Raw genomic sequence first — 12394 nt, 5'->3', positions numbered from 1 at the left:
GCACACGTGAAGGCAGCAGAGTGTGAAGAAGGAGATGACTAGTAGGATGAAGTTAACAGCCAAAAAGCACAATGTGTCCCAAAGATGACAGCAAGGTTTGTGTTCTGGTGTCCCTGAGAGGAGAGCAAGGAAACAAGTCACCTAGGATTTGGGACTTCTGTGCTTTGGTTACATAAGTGCCTTCCCTCCATTTATGTTAACCTATATCTGCTGCCTCTCCACATTCCTAAAGAAGATCCCATACAGATATCAAACACAGCGGCTAAACTTAACAATTGCATTGTTGAATAACAATTTAATGTGTCTTATGTGGAGTTGCCCACCCACTGTTAACTAGCTGGATTCAGAGGCTGAATTCACAGTCTAATGTCAATGCCGGACATTATTGATCGATACCACACATTGTTGGATACAATCATGGACTTTTTACAGAGCAGTTTACACTCTGAGTTATAGCTTGGGATGATTAAAACATTAAGTGTGTGTGTGTGTGTGTGTGTGTGTGTGTGTGTGTGTGTGTGTGTGTGTGTGTGTGTGTGTGTGTGTGTGTGTGTGTGTGTGTGTGTGTGTGTGTGTGTGTGTGTGTGTGTGTGTGTGTGTGTGTCTGTGTGTTTGTGTGTCTGTGTGTGTGTGTGTGTGTGTTTGGGCCCGTTGCCACATGCCAATAGGTTTTTAATTGTGTGTCTGCAGGCCAGCGTTCATCCCAGCCTCATTACAGCCCAATTGGATGTCCACTGTCTGTCCCCCACAACAGGCTCCTCCTCCAAGGGCCTGGCTAAGGGCCCTGGCCTCAGGGGAAGGTGTTGTGTGTTAGAGGACAACACCACGGTCAGATACCGAAGCCTATAGCCACCGCTCTCTCAGCGGTGCCGGGGATACGAGAAGGGAGGAGAATAGAGGAGAAGGAAGGCGAAAAGAATAAGAAGCGTCTATCGGGGCTCCTTAGAGGGAGAGGAGGAGCCTGTGGGAGGCTTTATTCAGCACCACGTTCCCGTGGAATTGGATCAAAGACTGGGAGTCAGGTCGGCCTTTTGAAGACATTCCCCTCCCCTGTCCCATTCCACCCTGCCGTCCGTCCCTGCTACCTTAGAGGCCTACAATCCTTTCATTGAGAGCCAGACATGACCACCTTGAGATTCAAAAGAGGAGCGTTTGTTAAGCATGCCAGGAATGGAAGGGTGGCAGTGGTTGGAAATTGTGAAATTCGTATCTTTTCATCGACTGTTTGAGGGGGTTTAAGAATTTCCTTGAATAAAACGGATACAACTTCATATTCTTATGAATACAGAAATCAAGATTCAGCTCTTTGGATCTGAAAGAGGAGATGAGTCATCTTCATATGACAATAGCTAGTTACTGCCAATGTTTTGAGTAGGATACTGATTCACAGTCTTTCAGGTGATTGTAATCACATCCACCGGGTCGTTCCGGGACGTTGTGCGATTGAGGAGTGTTTGTGTCTTTTCCCCACAAAGCTGAATGACACCCACTGATTTTGGACAGGACGTCATCTCCTCCCAATCAGACATCCTTGTTTCTCCTGTGATATGGCGGCTCTCTCTCACAACACCACCATTCAGAGTGAAGCCATCTCTCCCCGGCCCAATCACCAGCAATCAGCTCTCCTTCCTCACTCCCCCCACCCTCCCCCCTGCTGGACCTCTCCTCCCCCATTGTCCCATCCCTCCCCCCTCTCTCCCCCTGGTGGACCTCTCCTCCCCATCACTCCCCCCCTCTCTCCCCCCATCCCTCCCCCCATCTCTCCCCCCTGTGGACCTCTCCTCCCCCATCATTCCATCTCTCCCCCCATCTCTCCCCCTGGTGGACCTCTCCTCCCCATCCCTCCCCCCATCTCTCCCCCTGTGGACCTCTCCTCACCCTTTGTCCCATCCCTCCCCCCCTCTCCCCCCTGATGGACCTCTCTTCCCCCATCGTTCCATCCCTCCCCCCCCTCCTCCCCCTTTGTCCCCGGCGCGTATCAGAAGGACACCTTGCAGGCTGTAATGGCGCCACGGCGGCGCAGCCCACCTCTCACCCCACTCCACACTGCTGCAATCTCAGCTGCACCCCAGCAGGAGCCACTGGCAGCCCCGCATCAAGCTGTCACCTTCCTCCACCGGCCCACCATCCCCTGTGGGATGACGGACCATTACCAGCCATCTCTCTCTCGCTCTCTCACTCTCTCCATCGTGCCTGCTCTTTCTCTCTCTCTATCATTTTCTCTTTCTCTTTCTCACAGAAACTCTCCTCGTGCACACTCTCTCCTTCCTTATGTCTTGGTTTTGCTGGCAGGTTTCTTCCATGCTCCCTAACCTGACCACCCCTTCATTTAGGTTCACAGGTTTCCCCCTCTCTCTTCCCCCACTGGCCCCTGGTCCTGGTCCCAGTCCGCCGTGCGTTCCCCCACTGGCCCCTGGGTGCTGGTCCCAGTCCGCCGTGCGTTCCCCCACTGGCCCCTGGTCCTGGTCCCAGTCCGCCGTGCGTTCCCCCACTGGCCCCTGGTCCTGGTCCCAGTCCGCCGTGCGTTCCCCCACTGGCCCCTGGGTGCTGGTCCCAGTCCGCCGTGCGTTCCCCCCTCTCTCCAGCTCTTGCAGACAGGATGGTGGAGAGGGTTGGGTGTCTTTCTCTGTGGACCAGGCCGTGGTTTACATTGCCAGTTTACATTGATTCAAAATTTCAAACTGTGTGTAGGAGCCTCCATAGCTGGCTGTAGCTTTGTTTTGTTAAGCTCAAACCAGCTGCCTGGCTAGAGAGAGAGAGAGAGAGAGAGAGAGAGAGAGAGAGAGAGAGAGAGAGAGAGAGAGAGAGAGAGAGAGAGAGAGAGAGAGAGAGAGAGAGAGAGAGAGAGAGAGAGAGAGAGAGAGAGAGAGAGAGAGAGAGAGAGAGAGAGAGACGCGAATAGAATAGCATCGCATCAGCGTAGGGTTCCTTGAATCATCTGAATGGGGGGGGGGCTACCAAGTAGATTATAGAGTCATTGTAGGAGAATCAACATCGATTGATGCCCGAGAACGCAGCGGAGGAAAAAACACTCCCAAACTCTGACTGCTGTTTAACCTCAGAGGAGGACAGGTTAACTGAGCTGCCCTTTTGAGAGAGAGAGAGAGAGAGAGAGAGAGAGAGAGAGAGAGAGAGAGAGAGAGAGAGAGAGAGAGTAATTGGCATGTTTGTGTCAGAAGAAATGGAAAAGGTTGATACCAAAAAAAAGGCGGAGAAAATACCGGGTTGAAGTGAATCAGGCTGGAAGCACAAGCCTGTAATCAGAAGGGCCACAAGTATGCTAGTCATCAATTCACTGACCTTTGAGTTCACACACACACCCACACATACACACACTCAGACACAGTCATTGACCTTCTTGCTGACATCTAAGCAGATGAACAGTAATCAGATCAGAGGTGGATTGTGTTCTCGAGAGATTACACCCGCCAAACGCCCGGCAGGTGTGTGTGTGTGTGTGTGTGTGTGTGTGTGTGGTTGTTGTATTATATTGGTTGAACCCATCATGTCTATGAGTGAATGAGGTTGTTGCCAGGTTCCAGTTAACAGGTCATTTCCTTGAAGCCTTACAGAGGGATACTCAAATGCATGCTAGTGGTCCAGACTCTTACCAGACGACCAGCTCTGGGCCTAGCCAAAAGCAGACACGTTGACGACAGTACATTTAGTCACCAGTGACAGCAACATCTACCCCTCCAGCGACTCCATGACAGCTCCCCTCCCTCCCCTGTTGAACGCTACGGGAGCGTGGCAGCAGTGTGTACCTGCTCCAGTCGGCTCCGCCGGCGACAAAACACACTGTCAGATGGCGGAGGCGGTTGCCATGGGGAAGCAGCCATCGGTGAGGGTTGGCTGCCCCCCGGGTAGTGGTGTTTGTTCTCCTGCCTCCGCGGTGCGAGATGAGGGCTGAGTGGCGCCGCCTCGTTCCACCGCTACTCACCGCTAATGAACGCTAATAAGGGAGCTTGGAGCTTGTTGGTGTGTGTTGGTGCGTCTGTTTGCGTGTGTGCATGCGTGTGTGTGTCAGTGTGTCGGTTTGTCTATTTGTGTGTGCAGGAGTTGGGAGTTGGTGCATGTGTGTGTGTGTGTGTCTGTGTGTATGTGTGTGTTGGTGTGTAGGTGTGTCTGTTTGCTTTAGTGCATGTGTGTGCATGTGTGTGTGTGTGTGTGTGTGTGTGTGTGTAGGTGTGTGTGTGTGTGCGTGTGTGTGCGTGTGTGTGCGTGTGTGTGTGTGTGTGTGTGTGTGTGTGTGTGTGTGTGTCAGATCTCCAGGGGGTCTTACCTCATGACATTTAGAATGCGTAATTAACACAGCACTCTCTGCATGCAGGCCAGTGTGGGTTGAGTGCAAAACGAAGAAAACAGAAATGGCTTTGGGAGTTAAATCAGCTGAGGAAATCACACACTTAAATTTACACATTATGAATTCTAATTCATTCAAATACAGAAATGTGTGGGCCTAATGCAAGAAGCAATTCAAACTAATTTCCTCTTACTTTTGTATGTATCCACAATTTGTTATTTTGGTAGTACCCACAGATTTCTTGGATTCAAAGATGTTTTCTTAATTTTAATAATTATTCACTATTGGTGCATTGATCTCCATTAAAACATGAAAACCCTTGGATGATATTGGATGATAACCCACCATATTGCAGCATTCTAACGGGCTTTCATCGACTGCTGCTCTTAGAGGGTTAGGTTAGGCTAGGCTAGGTTAGGTGAGGCTAGGTTAGGTTAGGCTAGGTTAGGTTAGGTTAGGATAGGCTAGTTTAGGTTAGGCTAGGTAAGGTTAGGTTAGGTTAGGCTTCCAACGGATGTTGCTCTGAGAGGGCTAGGTTAGGCTAGGTTAAGTTGGTCTAGGTTAGGCTAGGCTAGGTTATGCTTCCATGGTCTGCTGCTCTGAGATGGTTAGGTTAAGTTAGGTTAAGTTAGGCTTCCACGGTGGAGTGCTTGTCTTGCCTTTTTTGGATTCAATTTTCATGTCAAACCAATTTTCCTTCCTTCTCTGTAACTATACGTCCCTCTGCTCATGGCATTTACAGCATCACAGGTGTTTTGCCCTCGCTGGGTATGATTGTCCTGTGCCCAGTGCTGCTGCTCTGGGCAACAGTTGACGGTTACGGTTATGGTTTATTGAACGGTCCCTCGAGGTCATGGCTGCTGGGCTTCTTCTTCTTCTTACAGACTTCTCTTAGCGCCGTCCCTCCGACTCTCGGCCATCTGCCCGAATATTTGCACACGGTACCCGACCTGCCCTTAAAGTGTTTAGCAGGCGTCACCTACTCAAAGCAACCAATCGCCACGCCTCACCAATTAGTGCTCAGGTGGGATTCATCATTCAGCACGCAAGAGAGATCTGAATGGTTTCTTTTGCTGCATCTGGAGTTGACTTCCCTTCTGGTTTCTCTCAACAGAAAAAGGAGATAAGGTATATGACATAATGATAGAAAAATGAGCTGCAGGAGGCACATTGTTACGTTTCTCCTTTTGCCGAAGAGTCCAACTGTGGTTGACGAAGAAGAAAGAACTAATCTGTAAAGTGATCTGTTTTTTGGCACCGTGCTGTGCACTAACTTAAGAGCCATTCATTTCTTAATTCACTTCCCCTTGTGAAAGTGGGTGGACCCATGAGTTAAATCAGTACCTATTCCCTGCTTCATTAAATGTAATGAATGAATAGAAGTGTATCTTTTGTGCACCTTAGTATTGGAATTAGGTGGTGGCTGGCCCATTTCATCTATCACAGTTGTAACCTGGTTACTATGCTGTATGAACCATATTCTATTCTCTTCTTCACTTTGTCCATCTCGCAGAACATGAGGGCTTAATACACTGTAGTAAACTATCAAACGAAATGGACACAAAATAATAATCTTTGCCTACATAATACCGCAATGTTGATATTAGATATGTTGTTGTTCCGGGGTTATTCCTGGGTATAGTGTACAATATAGTATCTGCGACATTTAGAAAACGTTCAATACCTAATAACTTTATTCACCTTATCTCTAGCACCATGCCTGAGGCTGTTACTATACCAGGATGATATTTAAAGAAATTAAATGATGATCCTATAGCAATATAGGAAATGTTGTTTTTTTTTAGCACATTTGGTGAATCTTTTAGTGTTCTTTATACTGAACCTAAATGTTTGAATGTATAAGCACCTAATTACTCTCAGATTATAATCTGGTGAAACTATTTAAACCTAACTTTTGCCACACTTAAACACTTAAAATGACCACCTGTTTCTATTCAAGGCAGTGAGGTACACAGGTAAACGAAAGACCCCTTTTCCCTTTAATTTGGTAACAGACTGCAGGTTACGTGGTACTACCTGGTACTACCTGGTTAGTTGGTAATGGCCAACCACCAATCACTGTATTTGCCTAGTGGCTAACCACCTTGCTGCCCCTAGTAGGCATTGGTTAAAGGGAACTTAGTTGTCAATTAGTTAGTTACTCCTGCTCTTGATGGTTCATGCCTCTATTACAGCACGCCAACTTTGTTGTCTATGCTTTTTGATGAAAATCATTATTTGGCATTGCTGACGTTGACCTAATGTACATTCCCCCTGGTTGGGACTCTCACAACAACATCCGCTCAGTGCCTTGTGTCCTGGTCTTGATGATCTCCTTGCCTTGCCGTCGGGTTGGTAGACAGCACCAAACATCATGCGTCTCGGAAAAAGTAGGGGTACACACATAAAGACTCTTCTCTGACATCTCGCCAAATCTCAGTTGAACAAGCAAATTAATGCATATGGGAATGAGGTCCACAAACAAAATGTGTATAACAGCTGCTGGATTTATCAACAGCTCTCTTATGAACATCATCTCTACTGAAACAGACGTTTCGAGCGCCTTTTCATGCCTGCATTTGTGCAAGTTTAATAAAAAAATTGGTTTCTCTGGTAGTTAAGAAGCAGATCAAGCCAATCAAAATGGGTTTAAGTGTGACTATCAACATTTGAATCCTGTTATCAGAGTCATCCGTTGGTAGTGGTACGGGCTGTTTGTTTTCCCCACACTAACCGTGAGTAAGGACGGATATTTTCAAACTGGTTCTCAAAAACCATCTTTGTCCTCCTGACTACAGTACAGGTAAAAGAATAGCCGACCTCATTCCCGATCAGTCCCCTCCACCCTTTCCCCGACAGGCCCGGCTGAGTCGGCAGACTCATTATCGGTGGATTTGTTGCAGAGCGGATATGGACCTTCACCTCTTACCTTTATCAAAGTGAAACAAACAAAAGCCTCTTCCTCTGCTAGCATCAGCATTGGAGCACCTTTAGGGGGCTAGGACAGCGTATAGCAGGGGGCTTAGTGGAAATGATGGATCCTATGAAGCTACCAGCGCAGTGACGCATTTCTGGGTCACTCTTCCCAAATGTTACACTGGTACATTAGATCCTTCCGCTCAGATAAAGGCACTCCCCAATAAATGAAGATCTGGGCTTAGAGGGACAGAGGCGGATGAGCAGGCATTCAAGGAGCATGAGGCAACGCTTCCCTGCACCTCCTCGTTTGAGGCATACTCCCGATCTCACCCCTCCTCCTCTTCCTCCTCTTCCTCCTCAAGGTTGAGTCTTCCTCAGAGGGATGGCGTAGGCCGGGAAATCTAAAGAGGGAAAGACGTTGCTGCCGTGTTTTCCTCAAACCCTAACAAACTGGATGCTATGCTTGTGAATGTAGCCATAACATAAGCATCCCTATCTGGGTGTCAGGTGGGTGAGTAGCCACCACTCTGTTCTGACCAGCAGATGGCTGAGAGGGCTTTACTGCCCCACTCAAATTGGAAAGTGTCACATTTTTGGAGGATCCTTCATCACTGTGAGAAGGGGTTTTGGTTAAGTGATGAACTGGGACATTTGATGGTTTGTCACTGACCTTAAACATAATATGTGTGCAGGGATTGGATTTATCTTCACTACTATCTCTTACATTTAGTTGATTTGCAATCATCAGGACACCTGAGGGTGTTCAGGCACCTGATGGTGCCTGAACACCCTTTGAAGTCAATTGTGACTTCAAATATATTATAGTAAAAACTCTCCATCTACAATCTTTATCGCTGCAATCGCAACAAACCAAACAAAACCATGTCTGAATATTCTTAAAAAACACTCTGGACAATGTGTTACAAAGACACACACACACACACACACACACACACACACACACACACACACACACACACACACACACACACACACACACACACACACACACACACACACACACACACACACACACACACTGCTGTTGTGTACCTGTACTTATCACATATCGCATCCCGCCGTAGGGCACCATAGTTTGCATAATACTGTAAAGGAGCGGTGGTCCTTGGTGGTGTTGATGATGATCAGGATGCTTGGATGAGCACATATCCACAGGCAGTCCTGAGGAGCTAGCCTGTTAGTGGGGCTGTACCCTGCAGGGCCATGGCACGGCTTCCCCTCTCTGATATGAACAGAATCCGCTCGAGGGAGATCCACTGAGGTCCATTATTATGTTAACCTTATCCTGAGAACTGTCATTCCACCGTTTTGAAGCTTTGCAGCTTTGAAGCTTTTAAGCTACAGCTTCCCCTCCCACACCGAGTGTGTGTGTGTGTGTGTGTGTGTGTGTGTGTGTGTGTGTGTGTGTGTGTGTGTGTGTGTGTGTGTGTGTGTGTGTGTGTGTGTGTGTGTGTGTGTGTGTGTGTGTGTGTGTGTGGGGGTGTGTTTGTTGGTATGTGTGTGTGTGTGTGTGTGTGTGTGTGTGTGTGTGTGTGTGTGTGTGTGTGTGTGTGTGTGTGTGTGTGTGTGTGTGGGGGTGTGTTTGTTGGTATGTGTGTGTGTAGTGTGTGTGTGTATGTGTGTGTGTGTGTGTGTGTGTGTGTGTGTGTGTGTGTGTGTGTGTGTAGTGTGTGTGTGTGTATGTGTGTGTGTGTGTGTGTGTGTGTGTGTGTGTGTGTGTGTGTGTGTGTGTGTGTGTGTGTGTGTGTGTGTGTGTGTGTGTGTGTGTGTGTGTGTGTGCCATGCAACCCCCTCAGCTTCTCCCTGATGAGGCACTCACAGATGAAGACACACTGACCCCCAGCAGTATTTATCTCTTTCTCTTCTCTTTATGCTCTTTATTCCTCCCTTCCTTTATGTCCTCAGTGTTCTACTGTGAGAGAGAGAGAGAGAGAGAGAGAGAGAGAGAGAGAGAGAGAGAGAGAGAGAGAGAGAGAGAGAGAGAGAGAGAGAGAGAGAGCGATGAGAGAGAGAGCGAGAGAGAGAGAGAGAGAGAGAGAGAGAGAGAGAGAGAGAGAGAGAGAGAGCGAGAGCGAGAGAGCGAGAGAGAGAGAGCACATGATAGTAAGTATAATTAATTGTAACGATTGAATGCTCAGTGGAAATAAAGGAGTGAGGAGTTTCATTAGTTCTGGCACGGGGAGGAAGTGGTGGGTGGAAGAAGTGAAGAAATTAAAGAACAAAGCCAGGAGGGAGCACAAACTGGGAGAAGTTGACACGTATTTAGTCAAAATGGAAGGGCTGGGAGAATGGGAGGTGAGGGATGGAGAGGAGAAAACCAAAGAACCATACAGCATCAGACTGGAAAATGGCTCTTGGAAGCTTTATGGACATTAGCACCAGGGAAGAGGTTCAGTTTGGAGGGCGGAGGTAAGGTTCATTACAAAATACCAATTAACCGTAATAATTCTACAATTATATCATTTTATAAGTGGTAATATAAGTCAACCTGTTGAGTTGTGTTTTCATGCTACTTTACCTGCTCTTGGTCGGAGCATCTGTCATATTCCTCCTCTACCAAGAACTTTTCTGTTCCATCTGTCAAGACATTTTTAATGAGCCCACCCTTAACAACCAGGTACACAGCCTTGTTCAAAACGCCATGGCAACCGATACCCACTAAATTGAATGTCATGGACGTCCAGAAGAGTCTTCCGGGGGTGTGCTGGCCTCATACCATTTTTAATAATCAGAAAACACAGTAATTCAGCATTGGTAAATGACTAGCTGAGCTTGATTCGCTGTTGCCCTAGTAGCCATAAGAAAACGAAAATGAATAGGGTTGCCTTGTGATCATGAAGTCTGTTATTCCAGCACTCACAATAACTAGGACTGGGGCAGTAGGGTGTAGCAAGATGTATACACACGTGTGTGTGTGTGTGTGTGTGTGTGTGTGTGTGTGTGTGTGTGTGTGTGTGTGTGTGTGTGTGTGTGTGTGTGCGTGTGTGTGTGCGTGTGCGTGCGTGCGTGTGTGTGTGACATCCTTTGTGTAAAGCAAGGTGTTGCAAGGGGTTACAAACCTGCATTATAACCACCAGCGTTGGACAGTGCCAACCACCATACAGGATATCCATTAAGAATGGCCCCCCTCACACACTCTCACATACATAGTCCAGGTGCTTTATAGATGTGTAGGTTTACCGTCGGAGCAGAGTAACAAGGCCGCACGGCGAGAACCCTGGAGTACACGTGTCTCTGTCCACGCCGGTCCCAGGGAGGATCACGGACATAGACGTAGATGTTATAGATAACCTAGATACAGATTATATAGACATACACAACATAGACGTAGATAACATGGATAAAGATAACCTAGATACAGATTATATAGGCATACACAACATAGACGTAGATAACATTGATAAAGATAACCTAGATACAGATTATGTAGACATACACAACATAGACGTAAATAACATTGATAAAGATAACCTAGATACAGATTATATAGACATACACAACATAGACGTAGATAACATGGATAAAGATAACCTAGATACAGATTATATAGACATACACAACATAGACGTAGATAACATGGATAAAGATAACCTAGATAAAGATAATACAGACATACAAAACATAGACATAGATGGACATAGTTAACCTAGACATAGATAATATAGATGTACACAACATAGGCATATATTACATAAATATGGGTGACTTAGATGGATTTCATGTCACCAATGTCGCTTTCTCTAAATAAGGCATTAGGTTTATGTATATGTGTGAGGGATCCATCCACAACCACGCACACATTTCGCACGCAGGGACCCAGTGCCCTGCTGATTCTCTTCTCACCCTCTATCTCCATCTCTCTCTATTGTTTATCATTAGTCGTGGGACTACGGGGTGGGATGCTGGGTTGTCATGGCAACAGTCACCATGCTTTGAGTTCCTACTGTCTGTGTGCCGGGGCTCCGGGTATCTTGGTAGGAGGGAGGGTTTTTCCAGTTGTGATCGCACAGAATGTTCAGTTAAGTGGGTCAGTGCTGAATTAAACTCCTCTGCTCCCACTCTAATGCCGCTGTATGGAGAGAGAGAGAGAGAGAGAGAGAGAGAGAGAGAGAGAGAGAGAGAGAGAGAGAGAGAGAGAGAGAGAGAGAGAGAGAGAGAGAGAGAGAGAGAGAGAGAGAGAGAGAGAGAGAGAGAGAGAGAGAGATTTTTGAACACTATGTTCCAACAAATGGGAGAGAGGGGTTTGTACCATACAAAGACCTCTTCCAGACATTAGGGGGGGAGACCAGCAAGGTCATGGGCACCAATCATTTTCAGAGTTCTAAGTAGAGGTTAGGTTAAGGTGGGGGGGATGAGGAGGAGAGAGAGATAACGGAGGTGTGAGGAATGAGGAATAAAGGCATAGAAGAGAAGAGGAGCTGTTCATCATGCATCAGGTTCCACAATGTAAAGCTAGGCTTCAGTTGAAATGCCAGACAGGAGATGAGCTTTGGATCACAATCGCGTTGCCGAAAGCCAATCACCTTCTAGAATATGGTTCCTTACACTGTAAACCCGCCCACCAATAGGGCGCTGGCTTCTTTCTGGTTCACTCTCCCTGAAAACCCGCCGACCAATAGGGCGCTGGCTTCTATCTGGTTCACTCTCCCTGTAAACCCGCCGACCAATAGGGCGCTGGCTTCTATCTGGTTCACTCTCCCTGTAAACCCGCCGACCAATAGGGCGCTGGCTTCTATCGGGTTCACTCTCACTGTTAACCCGCCCGCCAATAGGGCGCTGGCTTCTATCTGGTGCTCTTGTGTGCCACTTCGTGGAGGTCTGGGTCAAGTGAGCGATGGACCTGCGGCGTGAGCAGCACCTGAGTCAGTCCACTTCCCACTCCCCTCTTACAGATCACAAAGACGCTCCAGTCCTCGATGCTCCTTATCAACATGGGCTGTGGTGGGGGAGCCCATCATGTTTCTCTCAATGAGTTGGAGTGAACACGTCACCTCTGTTTCCATAACCTTTGACTGTGATTTAAGATGCTTCACTTAGCTAATGGAGTGTGAATGTGAAGTGGGCCACTTTGTTTATCTCCCCAGAATGAGAGAGTTAAATTAACTCCCTTGTAATGGAGTTAAATGAAGTCCATTAGGCAAACCCAACCAC

At 47.4% G+C, this 12394-nt stretch overlaps 1 protein-coding gene across 1 annotated transcript in view; it reads left to right on the top strand.

Annotated features, from left to right (window-relative positions):
- The window catches only part of necab2 (N-terminal EF-hand calcium binding protein 2), a 67956-nt gene that overhangs the window by 9354 nt on the left and 46208 nt on the right, over positions 1-12394 (top strand).

Source organism: Gadus morhua, chromosome 9, assembly GCF_902167405.1.
Source record: "Gadus morhua chromosome 9, gadMor3.0, whole genome shotgun sequence".
Lineage (NCBI taxonomy): Eukaryota > Metazoa > Chordata > Actinopteri > Gadiformes > Gadidae > Gadus > Gadus morhua.
This window is presented reverse-complemented; position numbering and strand designations above follow the sequence as displayed.